Source organism: Rhipicephalus microplus, unplaced genomic scaffold (genome assembly GCF_043290135.1).
Source record: "Rhipicephalus microplus isolate Deutch F79 unplaced genomic scaffold, USDA_Rmic scaffold_36, whole genome shotgun sequence".
NCBI lineage: Eukaryota > Metazoa > Arthropoda > Arachnida > Ixodida > Ixodidae > Rhipicephalus > Rhipicephalus microplus.
In genome coordinates, this window is record NW_027464609.1 from 3,790,524 (window position 1) to 3,814,536 (window position 24,013).

The window sequence follows — 24,013 nt, forward strand, 5'->3', positions numbered from 1 at the left end:
ACCAGTCTTGTTCGATGTGTCTTGTCTTCATCGTACACACTTTTCAACTTTCCTCTGATGATGTACCACCTCGCCCAAAACCAAGGTATTGTTATTGTGTTACGCAATTTCGGCGGAAAATGTGATGGTATTAAACGCACAAGAATGCATTTAAGCCAAGGGTCTTTGGCCGGGAACGTAAAAGAAAACGTATTAGGCCACCGAGCGCGTTACGCCAAATCGCATCAACAATATTTCACTGTGTAAGGGCGTACTTGGATTCTGGCTCCATGGAAAATGCGGTGACCGGAATTCGAGCCCGAGCGCTCGAGCTGCAGCACAACTTCGGCGCTCAGCTGGCATGGCAAATGACAAAATAAAATGAAAGTACGGAATGAAGGCGGACACGAAGATTTTAATCTTGAACGAAAACACGAATGAGAAAAGACAGCAAGGAGCAAAAATATTCTGGGTGCTTTGGCACAGACGATCGTCAGTCTATTGTCTCACTATTTGTCTGTGTGCGCGGACATGCGTCTATGTGCGTGTGTGCATATGTTGAACATGAAGCAAGCACAATTACCGCGCCCGAGTGACGAGGTTTACCCAAGTCTAAGCATGGCAGTGCACATTTACCACCCCGACCCACTGTATACTTTACCCACTATAGATACAATTTAGCCAGGTTCTCAAGCATGGGCACAGCCGAGAGCGGCCGAGTCAATAATGAATACGGAGAGCGCAGGTGAGGGCGCTCGCTGGGCGTAAATGAGGTATACCAAAACACACAAAAATTCTTTTATTCACTCTCTCTAGCACACGCACGCATATCACACGCACGCACACGCTATATATTCAAAGGGCAACACGCAACGTGAGCTGTGTCGAATGTAGCAGGTGTATATGTCGCGTGGGAACCACATAGCAGTGCAGCGAGCTGTATGACTTTTCACATTTCACAGTTCGGACATTCGACCAACTGATGCCTTCATGGTTAGAGCTGCCAGAGAGAGAGAGCATGAACTTCGATCCTGTCCCGAATGTCGGCCTTCTATTGTGGGTACTGTCCAGGCTTCTTCTCAACAGTGCAGGAGGAATGCAAGGGACGCGGCTGAACCTGTCAGAGAAAAAAAACAAATTAGGAAGGACCCCCATACCTTGGGAATCAATGTTATGCGAAGGATGTGCATGGGAAGTAACTGTGCTGTAGTTGTTTTTTTTTTTTTGAGCGATACGTTACGGCGTGCAGCTAAAGATATGTACAATTGCACGTCGAAGACAAATGTTTGACAGCCGAATATGCTTTTTACAACCAGTTGTTTACAGGTGTGCAAGGATGACCACTAAAACAAGGATATTACAGCAACACCAGAAGGGGTAAGCTGATACGAAGCTCTGGTGATCACGAGGATGGTAGTCCTGGATACTGCGGCAGAAATCAAGTTCAGCGGATGAAGTTTAACTGCAATTGACGTTAACCCGGCGTGATGACAGCTGTACCGTAGCGGTGCATACGTATATAAAATAAAATAGCCAGCACTGCAGGTCTTCCCACTCACTTTAATCCAAGTGCCAGCCTAAATAATCGACCCGCCATTTAAATAATCTGAGCGCCACGCTATTCAATCCATGTGGTAAACATTTAGTCGAAGCGCCGACATATTTATCCAAGTGCCAACTGAGTTAGGCCGCGTGCCAGTGAGTTTAATCCAAGTGTCACCATGTTTAATCCATTTGCGAACGGCTTTAATTCAGGTGCCAGCCAGTTTAACGCATGTACCAGAAACACATAGTGTGTAACTTTACAAAGTCTAAATGTCGGAATAATGTAAACATGGAGCAACAGGAAGAACCTTTCGCTCGCCTCTACATGCTATAGCGTTTATGAAATGAGCTGTAGTGTTATTTCCACCTATAGTTTTGGTGTCATAGCTTCAAACTAAAAAAATAACGGCATATTCACGGGGTGAATGATGATGAATGGGCGAAGCTCCTGAGGGATTCATCGGTAAACTGTGAATCTTCCGTGTAATTCGCCCAGTCGATCATCATGTAAAGACGTGAGAAACGCTGTGTGTGTATATACACAAATCAACTTTTATTTGTTCTTAGACGATGGATGGCTTGCGATGTCCCTTGCCTCGCGCGCTCGCACATCGGGATTCTGTTTGCGAGCGCGCGCTGCTGCCGCCTTGCGCTCTTTCCGCTGTGCAGCCTTATCCATCCGGCGACTCCGAGCGCGCGCCAACAGCGAACGGATTTTATTACAACGCTCCCCCTAGCGTACGTCGCCGCACTAAATCGAACGATTGCCTTCAACCAATGACACGCGCCATATGTGACATCATTCCTATTTTATAAGATCTCGAGTCTTTCATCAACTACAAGTACCGCTTTCTAGTTTATAACATCTTGCATCTTTTCATCATCAGCTACAAGTACCACCATCTAGTAAACACTACAAGAACTAAACGAGAGGTGGCTACATGGATGGATGGATGGATGGATGGATATGGCTGTACCCTTTAGATCGGGCGGTGGCTAGCGCCACCAAGCCGTAATACCTAATGAACCAAAAACTATATTTTTTTTTCCTTAAAAAAAAGAGTTTGAGGATTCCTACTTTGCAGTGAAGAGTTTAATTTTCACTCGTGCCCTGACTTTAGCCACCAATCAGATAACCTCCTTCTAGTTAAGTCTACCCGCTTAAAGTTTATTTTGCCCTCCCGGTCCGTAAACCCCAGTGCTTTGAAAAACTCTGCGCCATCATCCTGAACTATAGGGTGAAGCCCTTTACAGAACATTATCAAGTGTTCGGCAGTTTCTTCTTCCTCTCCACACGCACTGCATACTGTGTCTACCCCTTCGTATTTGGCCCGATATGTCTTGGTTCGCAAAACTTCCGTTCTGGCCTCAAACAGTTGAGAACTACCCCGAGTATTATCATAGATCCTTTCCTTGGCCATTTCCTGCTTAAACGTTCCATAGATCTATAGTGCGGACTTCTTTATCATGCCCATTCTCCACATGTCAGTCTCCGTTTCCTTCACTTTCTTCTTAACCGATAGTTCTTTTTGGTTTGGCCACCTGCTGTTTTCTAAGTATTTACCAGTCAACTTCCTGGTTCGCTTTCTCCATTTTGTATCGACATTCTTCATGTACAAGTAGCTGAAAACCTTCCTAGCCCAACGCTCTTCCCACATTTCTCTCAATCGCTTCTCAAGGTTTATCTTGCTGCTAGCTTCCCTGCCCTCAAATGATGTCCATCCCATATCACCCCGAACTCCCTGATTTGGTGTATTCCCGTGAGCTCCTAAAGCAAGCCTACCTATTCCACGTTGCTTAATTTCTAATCTTGCTTGAACTTCTGATCTCATGCACAAGACCGCATTGCCGAACGTCAGCCCAGGAACCATGACCCCTTTCCATATTCCTCTCACAACATCATACCTATTGTAATTCCACAGTGCCCTATTTTTCATGACTGCTGCATTCCTGTCACCTGCCAGTAACCTCTCACTAGGTCTAGCGTGGAGATAAATACAGGAGACATACAGGAGACGGTACCGCCATCTAGTGAACACTGCAAGAACTAAACTAGAGGTGGCTACATACAGGGGACGGTACCGCCATCTAGTGAACACTGCAAGAACTAAACTAGAGGTGGCTACATACAGGCTACAGGGGAAGCACAGCCCACGCCCTAAGGAGCTTCGCCCCTAAAAAAAAGTGCGTATTGATTGCATTTACGGGCAGTAAATGTATTTGCTCATAGAGTCCATGTTAGTCTATGCTTCATCGCTATTGCCTTATTACAGCTAATCTTTTACACCTTCGGATAAGCAGAGATTCATTACGTCTGCTCGGCATTTGGCGGCTTATTCGCCAAAGCGTTTCCAGTCGTCTGCTCAGCCCGGTGAGAATAATATAGTGACCTAGAGATAATACTTATTCGTTATTGATATCAGAAATAACCGCTTGAAAAACCTAATGTGCATTTATTTGGGTTCGTTTGGAATTAAGTTTTTTTTGTAAAAGCCTCAAAGGAGATACTCCTGTTTTTGTGTAACAAAATACGCTACAGTGTTGCTGAAGCGCGTTTGCTTGAAGCGCACGTGCTTCGTCGGATACACACAATTTTGTTTGAATAAAAAGATAACTAGTATGAATGACAAATATGTCTGCCGTGCTCCACATCAGGATTGTAAGTTGAAGTCTGATGTGCAAATGCCGCAATAAAACCAGTTCGAATTATCTCTCACTCGCTCTGCCCTGTGAGGGCCTTCTAATTTTTTGAGCATATACCTGCGTTTGACCCCATCGCTGCCCACGAGCAGGTTTTTCATATCTTGGAATGCACTCCGGCACTCCAATAACCGTATTCTGTCCTTCGCATTACATGACCCGTCTCGGTCATGTAATGCTTTACAAATCGAATTATGTGCTTTGGCGACGAAGACAAAATATTTGTTAACATGTTTCTGCCTTTTCTTTCGTTGCAATTAAAATTACTCCACCCGGGCCAAGCACTCATCTACAAACTTGTACATAGAAAAGTACAAACACGGCTGAAGAGAGCAACGGCAGTAGTTTTTTTTTTCCTTTCACAAATACTATCAGCGAATACCAATAATAATGATTTATTCTACCTTCCCACTATTTTTTTTATACTGTAGGAACTGCATTTCAATAGCACTGCCGCTTTCTACGCTCCGTATTCTGCTTTTTGTGCATGGATTAGTTATTCGCATCGCCTCCCCCCCCCCCCCCACCCTCCCTATCATGTAAAGTATGGGGCTGACTTCGCGCCTCACTCCTAGGTTACTGGGAGGGCATAGGAAGGGGGGGGGGGGGGAAGGCTGCTCCTTCCTTTACGCACACACCTATGCTTACGTGCCAAAAATCACGCATGATTGTGCGACACCCCCTATAGCGTACGGGAATCCCAAAAATTTCGACCACCTGTTCTTTAACGTGCACTAACGTCACGCAGAGGACGGGCCCCTGTAAAATTTCGGCTGCATCGAAATGGGACTGCCGCGGCCGCTTAAAAGAGCCGCGACCTTTGGTTTGACAACTGAGCTCTGAAATCGTCGAACTTCCGCGGCGCACATCACAGAGTACAAGCGATAATTATACTACAAGGAGTTAGCCGCGCCCTCTCCAACTACTCCACCCCGGTGGCTCCCGGCATTCTGATAACGAAACAGCAGTAGGTGAAAAATGTTTCGCCGGTGGTGGTGAAACATTTAATAACCATTAATCAGTTACAGAGAGGTGATTGGGTCGGGGCTTTGTCGGCCTCGCGTAGCTCTTTCAGGTGATCAAACCGGTGTCGCACGGCCACTTTTGATCGCGATCGGATCCGATCCGAAACAAATCTCTCGATCATGGTTCGCTTCGATCACGCAAGTTTAAAAAGGAATTTCAACGCTGTTTATAAGATTCCCACCCCCAGTCGGCCTTCGTCGCGATCAGCAAAGCACAGCGGAGCACCGCTGTTATATAGCCGGCGTTTGCAATTCAGTTTTGCTTCTAACGCAATCGGAATAGCTGATTTAAGATGCCGTACAACCATCTTCCTTCAGCCAAGCGTTGCTCGTAGGCGTAGTTCTTCGTAATAATTCTGTACGACTGCAACTAGAATAATAACGTTTGAACTCTCATTAGGTTCGCTCCACATAAATAAGCCACTATGCATTCAAACTCCGAAGTATGTAGATAGGCGTACTCCTGCCCATCCCTTCACACAGCTTCGTTTATCATATAGCCGCATGTTGTACAACCAACAGTTGACCGTATCGAATACACCTAATTTGAGTAAACACGCATTCTTGTAAATGTGGTATTGCGCATTTCCAATTTCTACGAGCCTGGGCATCAGACAGCCGGCCACGTTCACAGTGCATCGATACTTGTCGAATCGTCCCTGAAGAGAACCAAAACTATTCCGATTTCCAATAAGGCGCGAACCGCCCGAAAGCAAACGAGAAATTCAACGCGCTCGACCAGCAAGCAGCCCGCAAAGCTGAGCGCGATCAAGGTCCAAACATGCCCAATTTCCCCAACCGCGAGATCATACGTACGGCTCGCGCCCCTGCAAGAAAAGCTCACTAGATCAGCTCAAAAGCTTTCTTAGCCCATCGCACAGTTCGATTTTTACTTTCCTTCCATCCCACGACTCAATTCGCATGCTATAGATGTGGGAAAACGCACGAAAAGACGCCCCGTTGGTGAGCAAAGCTGACCATGTATCATGAGGACAACAGGGCGTCATAACGGTCGAACGAACAGCCAGCAGAGATTCAAATTTGAGTTGCAACGTACAAATTCCGGGAAATCGCGGACTCGACTCTTCCCTGCGTCTCATCTTATCCGTTTGAAATTTGTACCTAGGGAGTCGCTAGCTTGTCGGAAGGAGGCGGTTTGAACTGGTTGGAAGCGTTCAGCCAGCCGAAGAGCCTTGCCCGGGAGATACTTGTGAATTCGCGCGCGTGAGAGAGAGTCGGCCTTGGAGCGAAGGGTTGCGTTCGCTTTTCTCGAAGTCGAAGCGGTTCAACGGTAGATGTTGAGGCGACGAGTAATTTAGCAGTGATCACCGCTGGTTTGTCGTAGGATATCGCTGTGATTAAACTTCGATTATTTTGACACCGCGCGGTCAATGGTGATCGAGAATGGAGCTCTCGTGAGGTCCACCGTGTCGCATGGAAGTTACACCGGTGATCGAGAAATGAAAAAAGAGAGTCGAACTCAACCTGTAAATGCGTGGTGTGGTGTGCGTGAAACTGAAGCGTTGGCGTTCTCTGACGTCCTAGGAATGAGAGACTGTCAAGCCAAGATTTTGTTTCTGGGAGAGAAATAAAGATATGCCACTTGTATCTGAGATCGCGCGCGTTAATTTTTTTTCCTTTTTTTTAGTTGTTTTACTGCCTGGCGCATTCGCTGACTCTTTGAATAACACATTAAGGCACTGGTGTGCTTTACAAAGTACACTTCCTTTTTCGGGAGTAAAAAAAAACACAGCCCAATATTTTGGTTTCGTTCGCTGGAATTTTAAATGCCAAGCTTATCGACTCTGTCACATATTTTTTTTTCTGTTCTACGAGTAGTTAAACTTTAGAAAAACCAGAGCCCGTCAAACACACCTGGTGAGCTGGGGCGTAGCCAGGGGGTGGCACTTTGGGGCCCTGCCCCCCCCCCCCCCTCACGAATTTTTTTTCACCGTGGCATAGGGATCGAAAAAAGACCATTTCAATTCCCCCCCCCCCCTTTCCTGAAAAAAAAATCAGGGTACGGGCCTGCTGGTCAATACTGCGTTTTCTACGATTGTTTCATATTTCACAATTTATACGTTTAAAAGAGAAAAAAAACGGATTTATTGTGCTTCAGCAAGAACATCCCTGCACTGCGTGAGGAGCGTATAGAGTGCATAGTTTCGTAGTTTTTTCTCGTACGTGTAATGAAATCTGGGTTTACTTCATGGCAGCATACACGTACTTAATATGTTGTGCGGGGCCTCAGAAATGGAGCCAGTTATTTTCTTTTAAGAATAATGCCTTTTTTTTTCTTTTTTCTGTTATCCGAGAGCCACGAGGCTGCGACAGATGCCGATGTGAACATGCGAGAGCCCATTGAGGTTTTCATTGTCGCTTCTGACCCTAACATCCACACTTAGAAGAAGAAAGGAATGACGACGGTACGAAGCGCGCTCTCTGCGAACAATAAAGTTATTTTGGAAAGAAAGGAACGTCGGCAGCGCGGTTTCTGTTTTGATACCGAAAACAACTGCGTTTCGTAGAGGCCAAAATATAGGCATAGTTGCTATGCTGCCGAACGAAAACACGGCAGTTTTTATGTTGTGTAACCAGGTGCCTATCCACTGAAAATAAAATTTAAAAAAAAAAACGTAGTGCTTTTGCCAACTCTTCTCAGCAGCTGTAACAATGGAATAGAACGGGCTGAGCTGTACTACAGTGCTGAGAATTACAGAGATTTGATATCCGAGACGAAGTGCTGCAGGCCCAGATGACATAAATAGCCGCAGACAACGAATGCGGGTTCTGCAACTGCACTGTATGTTTCGGCAGACCCCCTACGTGTTGACTATTGTCCTTCAGTCGCACAATGGCAAGACACTCACTAGGCACTGTTGTACCTAACAGAAGTGCCAGGAAGTCTCTAGCGACAACTGAGATTGCTATTATACTCTATCCATACCGAAGCTTTCACAAAATGCTTAGGAAAAAAAATGCAGGTATGCCACAATACACTAAAATAGTGTTGCAAGAAGCGTGGCGTTACGCTTTACATAAAAAGATGGTGCTTCAATAAGCTACATTGGGTCAAGATGACTTTGCTACTCGTTTGGCAATGGCCTAGCGTACTCTTCATTCCTGCATGAAGCTTTCCTATCGCTATCTCGATGGTCCATGGCACACTCTAAAGTACGGTGCAATAACTTGTGCAAAAACTCACGATAGTCTATGAAAATTTGCACATGTTTTTGTCTATTGCATTTATTTAAATGTGAAAAATCTCTATAGAATATATCCAGTACTTCTCTCGTAGTTTTTAATAAGTTGAACATGTACTCGACACACTGACGTGAAGTCGAGAGCACAAACGGCGACTTACTAACTTGCGCGTAAAAAAAAAAAAGAAACGAGTCTTGCAATTTGTTCTAGAACCAGAGTCAACTTCAGTGACGCATTTACGAATTGTCCGAACAAACCCAAGGCCCCATAGCAAGAGTCAGGACACCGGGAGCGATAGGAGGCTGCTCTGCGCAGCTCGCAACCGCGGTTACAGCTCCTGATAGTGAGCCGGGCCAGAGGGGTCGCCGAAGCGAAGCAGTGTCCGGCCATATAGAGTGGCCCGAGGGCCGGCCGTCATCATCCCAGCTTAACAAGCGGCGTTGCCTAACATGCCTTAACGCTGCCGAACTAGCCGCGTTGATTCAGAGAGTTCACGCTGGCCGTAGTTATTAAAAGAGCAGGTCGAGGTCGCCCTGTTTCTCTTCGAACGCTGTTTCTAGAACACGCGAGGACAATTCGAACGTGTCTACGCGTGCTTCCCAGTTCTCAGCGTTCGCATCCGACACACAACACGAGCTATGGGACTTAGCGGTCCACGTACAGGTCGTCTATCGAGCTTTCTCCTCGATTACAACGCGTAGTTTTTGTTTGTTTTTTCATTTGCAGTCTGCTACTTCTGTTCGTAGCAGCTGTGCATGTTACACCGTTCCCTAGCGTAAAAAAGCGCGTAATTTTTCCAAATGTGCGCGGAAAGAGTTCACCTACGATCACGGCACTGTCGAACGACGCTTATTGAAGACCGGAGACGATTTTTATACGCCTCCGGATTTGAATTGAATGCTAACTTCAATGTCTCAGCGGCGAGGTAGCCGACAGAGAACCCCTCAAATTATTGCGATTTTCACGTCGAAGACCCTCCGTAACACAATCACTGGACGTCCGAGGGTATCATACTGCATTTAATTCGAGTAGGAATCGGCTTCATTGATTTGTTGTGACGAGAAAGTGAGATTATGCAAGCCGTTCGGCCGTCTGGGGAACTCCCGCCACCATTATCTCGGCGGCGAAAGCCCGCACCGTGACAAATGGGGAAAATTCAAAGAAATTCTTTCCCTTTCTTTTTCGTCCCCGCGCCTCCACAGTGCTGAAGCTCGGGTAGCTATCAGTATTTCCATAGGGATAGTGACGTCACACAGAAGGTATAAAAAAGGCGGGACAGGCGGTAAAACTTTTTTTCCCTGGAGACTCGGCCAAGGGAGGACGTATCGCCGGTGAGTTCAGATTGCGCTGACCGTTATCTTTGGATCTCTTTGTTCTGAGGTTTGGGGTTACGGGTACTTGCGCAGGTTGTGGTTCTGACCTTGGAGGTTGCACCGGCCAAAGGACGTTCTCTAGGTGAGTCCGCTTTTTGCCGAAATGCTGCGCTTCGATTGATTTCTTTGTTCCGAGATCTCGTCTGGAACTCCGCGCAGGGCTTGGTCGCGTTTGTCTGTTGGGAGGTCGTGGTCTCAAGAGGCCGTGCAGACTGGTCTTACGTCAACGTTGTCGACGGTCTTCAAAAGGAAGCTTCACGTCGATTTGCAACCAATGCAAGGTTTTTCATACGCGATTTTTTTTTTGCTTCCAGTGACGGGACACTTTTTGACGTTGTGCGCGTTTTGTGAATCTTTTCTCGCAGGTGTGTGCTTGTGAGTAGACATGACTCGTGTATCCTACGCCGCGGACGGGAGCTCTGCGATCATCCACGCATCGAAGGTGAGCAAGAGACATTTTCTCATTTACATAGCTGACTTAATTGCTAGTTGCACCTGTGTCGCGTGTTCATGAGTGCTTACTGTGTAGGCAATTTTTACTACTTAGCACAGACGTCCACTAGTGGGTTTTTTTTTTTGTTTGCAGATTTTCTGGTTAGGTTTTGTGAATGCGTTCAGGAGTAATGTGAGTGTGCTTCCGACTACAATTCATGACCCTACAGCTAAGCGCCGTTTTTAAAAGTTAGGACGAAAAAAAATTCATTTTCACGGAGTGCATGACGAAGCGTCCGTCAATCCTTCTGCTCGTCTGTCTTTTCGTCTGTCTGTCTGTTGGATGAGTCATATAGCTATAGGGGGTCACGTACCACGAGACATATACAAGGGACGGACAAACAAATGGTTTTGGGAGCTTCGCCCCCAAATAACTTTCTACTTTGAATGTAGTGTTGCTTCTTCGTGACAACAATTGGCCTTTTCATCGTTGTATTTTAATGTAACGAAAAAAATATGCATAAGCGAATATTTGAGCGTTTCGAAATTTTCGATAAACTATTACTGTATTAGAAATTAACACTTCTGCACTATTGTAATGTTTGTTCCCGAAACTTTGGTAGTATTCGAAACGAACAAATAAGCAAATTTCAGCGCGTAACGTAGCTGCAAAAAAGTGGCTTGGCTGCTGCAACGTTATGGTGCGTGCTGTAAGCCATTCTTTCAGAAAAAAAAATCGCGCTGTGGCGCAGCCACATTTTGCAGGTAATCTGCGCGTGAATTGATTCGTTTTTCAAAGCTGCTACTGTGCCGGAGGTGCCAGACGTGGCGCGCCTGAACGGTCACGGAACAGACGATTTTTTCCGACGCGGGTTGCGCGCTTCCGAGCAGACGACCAGGCTTTGCGGCATTTTTTGTTTTTTTGAATATAGCGATAAAAAAGGAAACACCAATTTGTGGAAAGAAATGCAGGGGTACAAGTTGCGTTTGCTCGTGTTTGCCATAATGCGAAAATTCTCTCGTGTTTTGCCATAATGCGAAAAACTGAAAGCAGACGTGGTACAATTGGCGTCCGCCATCTTGAATGCCGCGGTGACTCGCGCTAGCAGTTCTCGTGCTTCTAAAAGTGAACCATTCGTAGATGTGCCTTGCGAAGGCTGTTCTGATCTTGCCTCCATTTCGCGTGCCCGAATGTAAGTCGAGTACTAAACTCCGCGAACCCCGAGTTAAGGCGAATGTTAGGGTTAACTCTGACCTCGAACTGCTCGGCTGTTCATCTTCAGACTTACTAACTGCATTTGTTGCGCGTTGTCTTGACTGCTTACTGTGTAATTTTTACGAACTAGTAGTCATCTACATGTGATGGGGTGGAGGAAGGATTTTTTTTCAGATTAAAAAAAATGCGCCAGGCAGTAAAACAACTAAAAAAAAGGAAACAAAAAATTAACGCGCGCGATCTCAGATACGAGTGGCATATCTTTATTTCTCTCCCAGAAACAAAATCTTGGCTTGACAGTCTGTCATTCTAAGGACGTCAGAAAACGCCAACGCTTCAGTTTCACGCACACCACACCACGCGTGTACAGGTTGAGTTCGACTCTCTTTTTTTTTTTTTCATTTCTCGATCACCGGTGTAACTTCCATGCGACACGGTGGACCTCACGAGAGCTCCATTCTCGATCACCATTGACCGCGCGGTGTCAAAATAATCGAAGTTTAATCACAGCGCAATCCTACGACAAACCAGCGGTGATCGCTGCAAAATTACTCGTCGCCTCAACGTCTACCGTTGAACCGCTTCGACTTCGAGCAAAGCGAACGCAACCCTTCGCTCCAAGGCCGACTCTCTCTCACGCGCGCGGATTCACAAGTATCTCCCGGGCAAGGCTCTTCGGCTGGCTGAACGCTTCCAACCAGTTCAAACCGCCTCCTTCCGACAAGCTAGCGACTCCCTAGGTACAAATTTCAAACGGATAAGATGAGACGCAAGGAAGAGTCGAGTCCACGATTTCCCCGAATTTGTACGTTGCAACTCAAATTTCAATCTTCGCTGGCTGTTCGTTCGACCGTTATGACGCCCTGTTGTCCTCATGATACATGGTAAGCTTTGCTCACCACCGGGGCGTCTTTTCGTGCGTTTTCCCACTTCTATAGCATGCGAATTGAGTCGTGGGATGGAAGGAAAGTAAAAATCGAACTGTGCGATGGGCTAAGAAAGCTTTTGAGCTGATCTAGTGAGCTTTTCTAGCAGGGGCGCCAGCCGTACGTATGATCTCGCGATTGGGGAAATTGGGCATGTTTGGACCTTGATCGCGCTCAGCTTTGCGGGCTGCTTGCTGGTCGAGCGCGTTGAATTTCTCGTTTGCTTTCGGGCGGTTCGCGCTTTATTGGAAATCGGAACGGTTTTGGTTCTCTTCAGGGACGATTCGACAAGTATCGATGCACTGTGAACGTGGCCGGCTGTCTGATGCCCAGGCTCGTAGAAATTGGAAATGCGCAATACCACATCTACAAAAATGCGTGTTTACTCAAATTAGGTGTATTCGATACGGCTAACTGTTGGTTGTACAACATGCGGCTATATGATAAACGAAGCTGTGTGAAGGGATGGGCAGGTGTACGCCTATCTACATACTTCGGAGTTTGAATGCATAGTGGCTTATGTGGAGCGAACCTAATGAGAGTTCGAACGTTATTATTCTAGTTGCAGTCGTACACAATTATTACGAAGAACTACGCCTACGAGCAACGCTTGGGTGAAGGAAGATGGTTGTACGGCATCTTAAATCAGCTATTCCGATTGCGTTAGAAGCAAAACTGAATTGCAAACGCCGGCTATATAACAGCGGTGCTCCGCTGTGCTTTGCTGATCGCGACGAAGACCGACTGGGGGTGGGAATCATATAAACAGCGTTGAAATTCCTTTTTAAGCTTGCGTGATCGAAGCGAACCATGATCGAGAGATTTCATTCGGATCGGATCCGATCGCGATCAAAAGTGGCCGTGCGACACCGGTTTGATCACCTGAAAGAGCTACGCGAAGCCGACAAGGCCCCGACCCAATCACCTCTCTGTAACTGATTAATGGTTATTAAATGTTTCACCACCACCGGCGAAACATTTTTCACCTACTGCTGTTTCGTTATCAGAATGCCGGGAACCACCGGGGTGGAGAAGTTGGAGAGGGCGCGGCTAACTCCTTGTAGTATAAGTATCGCTTGTACTCTGTGATGTGCGCCGCGGAGGTTCGACGATTGCAGAGCTCAGCTGTCAAACCAAAGGTCGCGGCTCTTTTAAGCGGCCGCGGCAGTCCTATTTCGATGCAGCCAAAATTTTACAGGGGCCCGTCCTCTGCGTGACGTTAGTGCACGTTAAAGAACAGGTGGTCGAAATTTTTGGGATTCCCGTACGCTATAGGGGGTGTCGCACAATCATGCGTGATTTATGGCACGTAAGCATAGGTGTGTGCGTAAAGGAAAAAGCAGCCTCCCCCCCCCCCCCGTGCCCTCCCAGTAACCCAGGAGTGAGGCGCGAAGTCAGCCCCATACTTTACATGATAGGGAGGGGGGGGGGGAGGCGATGCGACTAACTAATCCATGCACAAAAAGCAGAATACGGAGCGTAGAAAGCGGCAGTGCTAATGAAATGCAGTTCCTACAGTATAAAAAAATAGTGGGAAGGTAGAATAAATCATTATTATTGGTATTCGCTGATAGCATTTGTGAAAGGAAAAAAAAAACTACTGCCGTTGCTCTCTTCAGCCGTGTTTGTACTTTTCTATGTACAAGTTTGTAGATGAGTGCTTGGCCCGGGTGGAGTAATTTTAATTGCAACGAAAAAAAAGGCAGGAACATGTTAACAAAAATTTTGTCTTCGTCGCCAAAGCACATAATTAGATTTGTAAAGCATTACATGACCGAGACGGGTCATGTAATGCGAAGGACAGAATACGGTTATTGGAGTGCCGGAGTGCATACCAAGATATGAAAAACCTGCTCGTGGGCAGCGATGGGGTCAAACGCAGGTATATGCTCAAAAAATTAGGAGGCTGTTACGACCGGCCCTAGGGAACCAAGCAAGAGGAGTTGCGGGGAGAACTGGTTCTTGACCGACTGTGTCGTCGACCCCCACCTCCCCATTCAGGCTCCCCCCCTCTTGCCGGGAGAATTCCGGAATCTGCTGTGCGTTCGTGACCATGTTTGGGCATTTTTTAGGGCGCCAGGAGCATATATGGACATCGTGTTAGGTTGTGCCACTCCATGTGTTGTGAGAGGTGTTTCCCCCTCCCTCGTGGCCGAGGTGCCGGGGCCACCGGATTGGCTGACGATGCGGACAATGCGCCCAGTGTCGACAACGCGGCGCTATAAAATGCCGAAGACGTTTTGTACCGCTCTCTCTTCTCTCTTTGGATCAGTTGATCACTTCTCCACATGTAAATAAATCTCTGTCGTTCGTTCGGACGCTTCTTCTCGCTGCATTGTTGGACGATGGATCCTGCGACGGGGCCAGCTACCGATAACGAGACCGGCAGGACCCGGAGTCCCAACAACTGGTGGCAGCGGTGGGATTCCGTATAAGAGCTTTTTGTAGCTTTTTTTGTCGATTAAGTTAACGGAAAACTTGAGGCAAGGCAGAAACCTAGAGCTGTCGTTGCCGTCAAGGTTAATTAGTTGCAGGACAGGAATCTTTGTGGAACAGAGACAGCGGTACTGGAGGCAGCCATGAATCTGAGATCCCTGCGAAAGTCCATGTTGTTGCTACTTGCAAGGGAGTTAAATCTGGAGGTGTCGGACTCTCAAAGAAAGCCAGAGCTGATAGAGGCGATTCTCGCATTGGGGGCGGAGGATGACGAGCTGTCAGAATGTGTCGAGGAGATTCAGGAGAGGCCAGCGGCAGAGGCCGAAAGAAAGGCGGCGGAGGCCGAAAGGAAAGCGGCAGAAGCCGAGGCAGATAAGATGCGAAAGCACGAGCTTGAAATGAAGCGCCTCGAGCTAGAGATTAGCCATAATAGTAGAGCAGGAGGCAGCGAGGCATCCGGTACCGCAGAGCGGGTCAGGTTCAAAATGACGGACCTAATCAGATCGTACAAGCTAGGGGAGGACATTGGGCTGTTCCTCGTCAACTTTCAGAGAACTTGTGAAAGGCAAGGTTTCAGCCAGGATACATGGCCTCAACGCTTGTTGTCCGTACTTCCGGGGGAGGCCTCAGAAGTAATCGCGCGCCTCACGAAAAAGGAAGCTGACGAGTACAGTGAGGTAAAGTCGAGCCTTCTCAAGAAATACAGGTTGTCAGCGGAAGGTTTCAGACAAAAATTTCGCAACGCCGTAAAAGAGAACAATGATTCATACCCGGAGTTTGCTTACAAGTTAATGGCCAACATGGGGGAGTGGCTCAAAGAGGCAAAGGCGTATGGGAATCATGACATGGTGCTCGAGTGTGTTGGTCTCGAACAATTCCATCAAAGGTTACCAGAAAAGGTGAGGTTCTGGGTGCAGGATAGACCGGACGTGAACACCGTAACGAAAACCGCAGAGCTCGCTGAAGAATTCGTTACGCGCCGCGCCCTCGGGGCAAACAGCGAGCCTAAAAGGGAAAAATTCCTACTACCGAATAAGGCGCCGTTTAGAAAACAACCGACAAGTCTCGCACAAAAGGGTGAGGAAAACAAGGCATCTAACCATGGGGCGTCGGCAGAGGCAAGCAAAAGGAAATTTGAGGCGAAAAAACCGGCGGCTTGTTTCAATTGCCACGAAACAGGGCACTTCGCGAAACATTGCCCTAAAGAAAAGGTGGCCTTTTTATCTATTAATGAAGCCGACGAGAACACGAAGTGTTTAGAGCCCTATATGTACGACCTTACTGTGAACGGCAAGCAGTCTCGGGTTCTTAGAGACTCCGCAGCCACTATGGACGTAGTTCATCCGTCCTTTGTTCAGTCCGGACAGTATTCAGGAGACTGTGCCTGGATTAGACAAGCCGTAGAAGCAAACAGTCAGTGCCTTCCCGTAGCTAAAGTTGTCCTTAAAGGCACATTTGGTACGTTGGAAACGGAAGCCGCGGTATCGCCATATCTACCTCCTCAGTATCCTTACTTATTTTCAAATAAGTCAGATCAAACGCTGAAGGAGAAAGGTCTAACGTTGGGAGAAGGCATAGTGCAGGCACTGACTAGATCGAAGGCACGTGCGCTGGCTGCGAGAGCAACATTCACTGAGGCAAACAAGCCTCAAATTCTTAATTTATGTTAATGATCTACCGTCTGGCATTTCTAATAACATTCGCCTATTTGCGGATGATTGTGTGCTATATTCCAAAATTACATGTCAGCAAGACCAAATTAATCTACAATCTGATCTTTTTCATATTGAAAATTGGTGTAAAACTTGGCAAATGTCCTTAAACGTACCAAAATGCAAACTAATGTCATTTTCCCGGCGCGCATGCCCATTATTTCACAATTACACCCTTAAAGGCTCTTCATTACAATCCACAAAAGAGTACAAGTACTTAGGCGTCCATATCACCAACAATCTATCTTGGACAGTACACGTGTACAAAGTAATCGCCAGCGCCAGTAGATCCCTCGGGTATCTGCAGCGCACGATGAAATTTGCTCCTTCAGACTTAAAATTGTTGGCCTATAAAACCCTTATCCGTCCAAAACTAGAATATGCAGCCGCTATATGGGACCCGCACCAGCGTTACCTCATCGACAACGTAGAAGCCATCCAAAACCGGGCTGTTAGATTTGCTTTCTCTGATTTTTCTTCATACACTAGCGTCACAAATCTCAAGTCGCGTGCGTCCCTTCCTCCCCTCAACAACCGTCGGAAACTAGCAAGGCTGGCATTATTCCATAGGTTTCATTACTCAATATCACCAAACTCCTACGTCACGCCAAAATCACATGTATACACTCGCACTAAAAACGAACATCAAGTTTCATACCCCCGCCCACGAACTAACACTTTCGCGCAATCCTTTTTTGTTCGGTCAGCCAAAGACTGGAACAATCTTCCCGCTCACGTGGTACAGACCAAAGACCTTGACCAGTTTAAATCGCTGCTTACCGCGCCCGGAATTGTGTAATATCCTCATGTCGTTTTTATGGTTCCCGTTTTTTCTGTCTTTCATTTTTGTCAGTGCAGGCGAAGTAATAGAGCGTTGCCTTCTGACATCATATTGTTTTCTGTTTTTACCAAATTTATAGCTACCTAGCTCATTGCCGTTGTTTGCATTCTGACTTGTATATTTGCACCATTGTACTGCTGTAAAGCGCGGTTATCCAAGCTGTTTAAACTCTGATTGGTCCCAATGTAAAACATGTAGCGTGTCTGGCCATGTAGTTTCTTTTATGCTTCTTCACTCATTTATTGTTGTGATGATCTTGTATATAGTTATGTTGGTAGCGCATCTCCCCCTCACCCCTACCCTCGTTTTTGTTCTAGTCTGTCGCTGGTACCACCCCTCATGTAATGCCTCCTTCTAGGAGGCCCTTGAGGTATGAAAATAAATAAATAAATAAATAAATAAATAAATCGACAACGGGCCTGGTTGCGAGTTGGACACCACGGTAACAAATCGACTTGTGCGAGAACAGGCTGCAGAAGCCGTAGTCGCGGAGGCAACCATTCCTAAAGGCGACGATGAACCTCCTCCCGAATCGGAAGGGGTCAATTACGCCTCGTTGACCAAGCAAATAGAAAATGCCGTTGCTCCCAAGCCGATTCCTGGTAGTACAGAGGATAGCACAGAGGGTGACACATTCCAGGTACAAGGAAATACGAAAGAGTTGTGTGTCATGCCAACTTCGGATAATTTCAGTCGGCTGCTGCAGGTGAGCCCCGCTTCATTAATAACCGAACAAAAGGGGGACCCGACGTTTAAGCAATTCCAGGACAGTTCGAAAGAGGGAATCGCCAAACGAAATGTGAGATTCCAAGAGAGGAGCGGCATACTCTATCGAAAATATCTAGATAGGCGAGAGGTAGAGTTGGACCAGGTAGTCGTATCTCAGGCGTATCGTCAGGATTTGCTTAGTTTGGTGCATGGAGGATCATGGTCAGGCCACTTAGGCGTAAAGAAGACGAAAGATCGTCTTTTACAGGAATACTACTGGCCTGGATGCTTTAAAGATGTAGAGAGGTTTGTAAAATCTTGCGATGTGTGTCAGCGAGTGGGTAAGCCGGGAGATGAGGCGAAATTTCCAATGAAGCTGGTACCCGTAATCACGGAGCCCTTTCGTCGGTTGGTAATTGACACAGTAGGTCCTTTGCCCAAGACAACTTCAGGCTACCGTCACATCCTGACCTTAATCTGCCCAGCTACTAAATTTCCAGAGGCGGTCCCGCTAAAAGAGCTAAGTTCCGTTGAAGTAGTGAACGCACTTCTGTCCGTGTTTGCCCGGGTAGGCTTTCCTGCCGAGATACAATCAGACCAGGGCACCATTTTCACGAGTGCCTTAACGACAACCTTTCTAGAGCGGTGTGGCGTGAAATTATTGCATAGTTCAGTCTACCATCCGCAGTCGAACTCGATAGAGAAGCTTCACTCCGTGATGAAGCGAGTGTTAAGAGCCTTATGTTTTGAACGAAAAACTGACTGGGAAATGTGCTTACCTGCAACGATGTTTGGACTAAGAACTGCACCACATGAGACAACAGGGTTTACGCCAGCGGAACTTGTTTACGGCCGCAGGCGGCGATCTCCTCTTCGTATGCTGGGAGAGTCGTGGGAAGGTCAGGGTGATGATCCTGTAGTAGTGGAATATGTCCTCACCTTATTGAATCGTCTAACAAAAGCCCAAGAACTGACCGAGAGTGCGATGACCAAAGCACAGCAGAAGGCTAAGCTTTACTACGATCGGACAGCTAAAGCACGACACTTTGCTGTAGGAGACAGGGTCATGTTGTTGAGGCCCTCCCAAAAGAATAAGCTTGAAGTGCAATGGGTCGGCCCGGCCGAGATTACTCGAAAATTGTCTGACACCAACTATGTGGTAAAATTACCAGGAAGTCGTAAGGTACACCAGGTGTATCATAGCAACTTACTCAAACCCTATAAAGAGAGGGAAGCCATCGTGAACATGACTTTAAATGTTCCAGAAGAGGTTCCGGCAGAAATCCCTGAATTAGCTCCCGAATCGGACGAAGTCCCGATCGAGAAAAGAGTTGAGGATTTAGTATCAAAGTCACAACTGACAATGAAGCAGAAGCAGGAATTGCGTGGTCTTTTGACCGAGTTTCAGGACAGATTTGTAAGCGTGCCAGGCCGGACATCCGTCCTCACTCATGACATAGAGCTTACCTCGTCGGAACCAGTAAGGTGGCTGCACCCTCGGCCGCTACGCCCAACCGACTTGCCGCTGCCGCCCTTCATGGAAATTCACACGGATGATGCGCAATGTACCGCCAAACCGCCACCTGATCTGCCCCGCTTCGCCCCCTCCCGGATGTCACGTGCCAACCACATCACCGATTCGACGCCGCCAATTCACCGCCAAGATAAAAGCCCGAACATCACCCATGGTCCCACCAGTGGGCTCGGCAACACGTCAAGGATGGCGGACGCTTACCTGCGACGCCTGTTTTTCGTGCAGGTAATGGTGCATTCAGACGACGGATCGAATCCCGATGTGGCGGGACGGACGGCGCGTCACGTGACCTCACATCAGTGATTCCCCTCGTCCGCGACTCGTCCGCGCGTCTCGCGGACGGATGAACCCAACCTGTTTCTCACATCGGGATTCTGGCGGGAGAAAGCCGATACTTCAGCGGATTAGCTCGGGGTTTCTGGCAACCAGTACACTTTTCGTCTGCTCGTGGCATGTCCTCCATGGCTCGCGGATAGCTGCATGACTGGTCGGCATCATCTACGCTTGAGCATTGTTTACTTAGTTTCCGGAGGCTTTGTTCTCAGGTGATTAAATACGCAGAAATCACTTTTGGTGGTTCGGGAAATGTCGCCGCCGTCGCTTAACACGCGAGATTCTTAGCCGTCATGGTGGTGAAATATTCCAACTTCTACAACCGGCGACGTGCCGCTTCTAAAAAAAGAAAGACGGGAGACACGTTTAGAAGTTCTACAAGCGGGGAATACTGTAGTTGAAAGAATATCCTGCGAGCAACTCCCTTTTCTTCTGAAAGAATAACACTGCTCGTTCATTTGTCACAACACGACAGACATCGCAGCCAAGCTTCGCTTCTTGCGGGCATCTATGTTGAATACTCTCAAACCGGTCTGCTGCCAGCGGGCGCAGGTGAGCGCCGAACCTGCTGTCGAGGGTAATCCGGCTGTTTTCCCCTAGGACACCGTCCGTCGTGTGGATGCGCCTGCAGGCGGACCATCCGCGGATTAGCTGTCCGCGTCCACGACATATCCGGATTCGGTCCGTAGTCTGAATGCACCATAACTAACCATTACTCTATATTTGTCAAACCAACACGGTACTATGCATTGATAGTGTTGCCGAGCCCACGGTATTGTATTGCTGCCTTGTGTCAATACTGCTACTGTTTTCTAAATTTACTACTTCTTTCCGGCGATATAGAAGAAAATCCAGGTCCTACTACACGTTCCGCTTCCAGCGAAATTCCTGGTGATATCTTGGCAGCACTCGATGAAATTAGATTAAACCAAGACAACCTTATGAAAGAAATGAAAGCCATGCAAACTACACTGTCCCAGAATGTTAAAACGTTTGACGATATTAATCAATGGCTTGCTAAAATAGAAAAAGAATGTACCGCCGTAGGCACACTTCAGGCAGACTTTGAGGTCATTCACTCAGTTACTGTCAAAAATTCCGAACAAATATCGCAACTAACCTGCAGTCTTGACGATTCAAACGATCACGCCCGGCGAAACAATCTCATATTTTATGGACACACTGATTCGGATCGCGAAACCTGGGCCCAGTCCGAGGAACTAATCATAAATCTCTGCAAAAATACGCTCAAAGTAACGCTCAACCCACGTGATATTGACCGCGCACATCGACTGGGATCTTTCCATTCTAACAAAAATAGACCGATCATTGTGAAGTTCACGCATTTCAAAGATAAAGACCGTATTCTTTCTAACGCAAATAAGCTGAAAAATACCACGTATAGCATTTCGCAAGATTACTCGCCTAACACCCGCTTGATACACAAGCAGCTGATTGCGTTTGGCAAAGCCCAGTCCCGACCCTATAAACTTGCATACCGAAAATTAACCATCGATAAGGTCACCTACATTCTTGATCCGACTACGCAAATGGTAGTCCCACGTGCCCCGTAGCTATCTGCTAAAGTCCGTACCGAGTCTAATGTAAACCTTATTTCGCTCATCTATACTAATATTAGGAGTCTACTGCCCAAACGCGATGCCTTGCACAGCCTAATTCAAGCAAGTGACTGTAACTTAGTTCTCCTAACCGAAACGTGGCTTAATGCATCTATCTTGGACTCTGAATTGCTTCCTCTGTTCAACAACTTCGATATTTTCCGTTGCGATCGCAAAAACAAGCGGGGTGGTGGAGTGTTAATCGCCGCTCACCACAGTTTACAATGCTGCGCTGTCGACATTCCTTCGAGTCTTGAAGTAGTCTTTATTCACTGCAAAGCTGCCGTTCCACCCGTTGTCATTGGCATCTGCTATCGCCCCCCTGATTCCGATCCTTCTTTCGTTGGTGAGCTTCATGATGCTCTACAACTATTAACGTCAGCATCGGATAACGCCCCTATTCTCCTCCTTGGTGATTTTAACTTTCCGGCGATAACTTGGTCTGATCTAGCATTAGCAATGTCGAAACCGAACACTGAAAGTGTCTTCATAGATACTTGCCTTACTTTCAACTTATCTCAAATGATTAGCTTTCCTACGCGAACGACTTTTAATTCATCAAGCTTACTGGATTTATTTCTCACGACCCAACCAGATAAAGTTTCGTCCGTTTCTAGTCCGAGCAGCTTCAGTGATCATGCCGTCATTCATGCCACTTTTCAATGCAACTTGCCCAATCCAAAAAAAAGTAAAAAAGACGATAACCCTATACAACAAAGCAGATTATCAAGGAATGAATGATGAACTACCTTTCTTTTCCGTTTGGTTCCTCGTGGATTTTTCCAAACGTTCTGTTGACGAGAACTGGGATCTCTTCAAAAACAAAATGCAGCAATTAATAAACATGTACATTCCCACAGTTACCATCACAGAACGGCCTACTTCGCCATGGTACAATAATACTTTGAAACGACTTAGCAACAAAAAGAAAAGACAATATCGGTCAGCCAAAAAATCAAAATCCAGTAACGCTAGGGAAAACTATCGTGAGACTGAAAAACTTTACGCATCCATGATCTTGGACGCTAAGCGGACGTTCTTCTCGTCAACCCTACCAGACATGCTACGCACAAACCCCAAAAAGTTCTGGAACACTATCAACCCAACCCATGCTAAAGCCATTTCTTTACTAGATGAAGATACTATTCCCATCCCGGAGTTCAAGGTCGCCGAAACACTAAACTCCACGTTTTGCTCAGTGTTTACTGATGAACCTGACGATGCATTTTCATGTGTTCCCGATGTATCTTCATGTGTGCCGTCCCATGATTGCCCTGCTATGCCCAGTGTCATTTTCGAACCAAATGGCATCATACAAGTCATTGATTCCTTAAAAGTGACGTCATCAGCTGGTATTGATTGTATTAATTCTAAAGTTTTAAAAAATACCAAACATCTCTGTGCTGTCATATTGTCGCACATCCTCCAGCAATCACTGTCATCTGGAGTGGTGCCACGGGACTGGAAGGTTGGCAAGGTCATTCCGATACCCAAAAAAGGTCCGTCATCCTAGCCTTCAAACTACCGGCCCATGTCACTAACATGCGTGTGCTCTAAAATAATAGAACATATAATTTATTCTCAAACAGTCAAATTCCTGATCTCTGTAAACTTTTTCCATCCCAGTCAGCACGGATTTCAGAAAGGCCTCTCCTGTGACACACAACTAGCGCTCTTTATTAACGACATCAGCTCAAGTATAGATCAGAATGTTCCTGTAGACACCCTTTTCCTAGATTTTGAAAAAGCTTTCGATAAAGTACCCCATAAACGCCTTTTTTAAACCTTTCCCGCTTAAACATTGACCCAGCAGTTCTAGAATGGATACGAAATTTTTTGTCAAACCGGGAACAGTTCGTTTACTCCAACCAGACATCATCTACCACGCGTCCTGTCCTTTCAGGTGTACCTTAGGGTACGGTGCTCGGTCCCCTTCTATTTTTAATTTATGTTAACGACCTACCTAGCAATATATCGTCCCAAATCCGTCTATTCGCTGACGATTGCGTGATTTATAGTCCTATTAACTGCCCTAATGACTCCCAGATCCTTCAAAATGATCTAATAACTATAGAAACCTGGTGCAAAAAATGGCTCATGACTTTGAACATTAGGAAAACCTCCGTCATCTCTTTTCATCGCAGGAAATCTCACCCGGCTACTTCATACTTTTTTTCTGGTTGCGAAATATCCCTGGTGAATTCCTACAAATATTTAGGTATAAACATTACGCCAGATCTTACTTGGTCCTCCCCCATAACAAACATTTCTAACGAAGAAAACAAAGTCCTTGGTTACCTAAGAAGAAATTTACGACTTGCTCCCCCTTCTGTTAAACTTTTAGCATATCAAACACTAGTCCGTCCGAAGCTTGAATACGCTTGCGCCGTCTGGGATCCCCACCAACCTAATCTATCCAAAACATTAGAA

The 24,013-nt window shown here is 46.6% G+C and overlaps 1 long non-coding RNA gene across 1 annotated transcript; it reads right to left on the reverse strand.

Moving 5' to 3' along the window:
• Positions 1-762: 762 nt before the first annotated feature.
• On the reverse strand, positions 763-19,850 carry LOC142786884 (uncharacterized). Its single transcript, XR_012889198.1, has 3 exons — positions 19,565-19,850; positions 18,877-19,011; positions 763-1,096 (listed from the first exon to the last, which is right to left on the reverse strand). It is a non-coding gene; the product is annotated as an uncharacterized LOC142786884 (long non-coding RNA).
• Between the last annotated feature and the right edge of the window lie 4,163 nt (positions 19,851-24,013).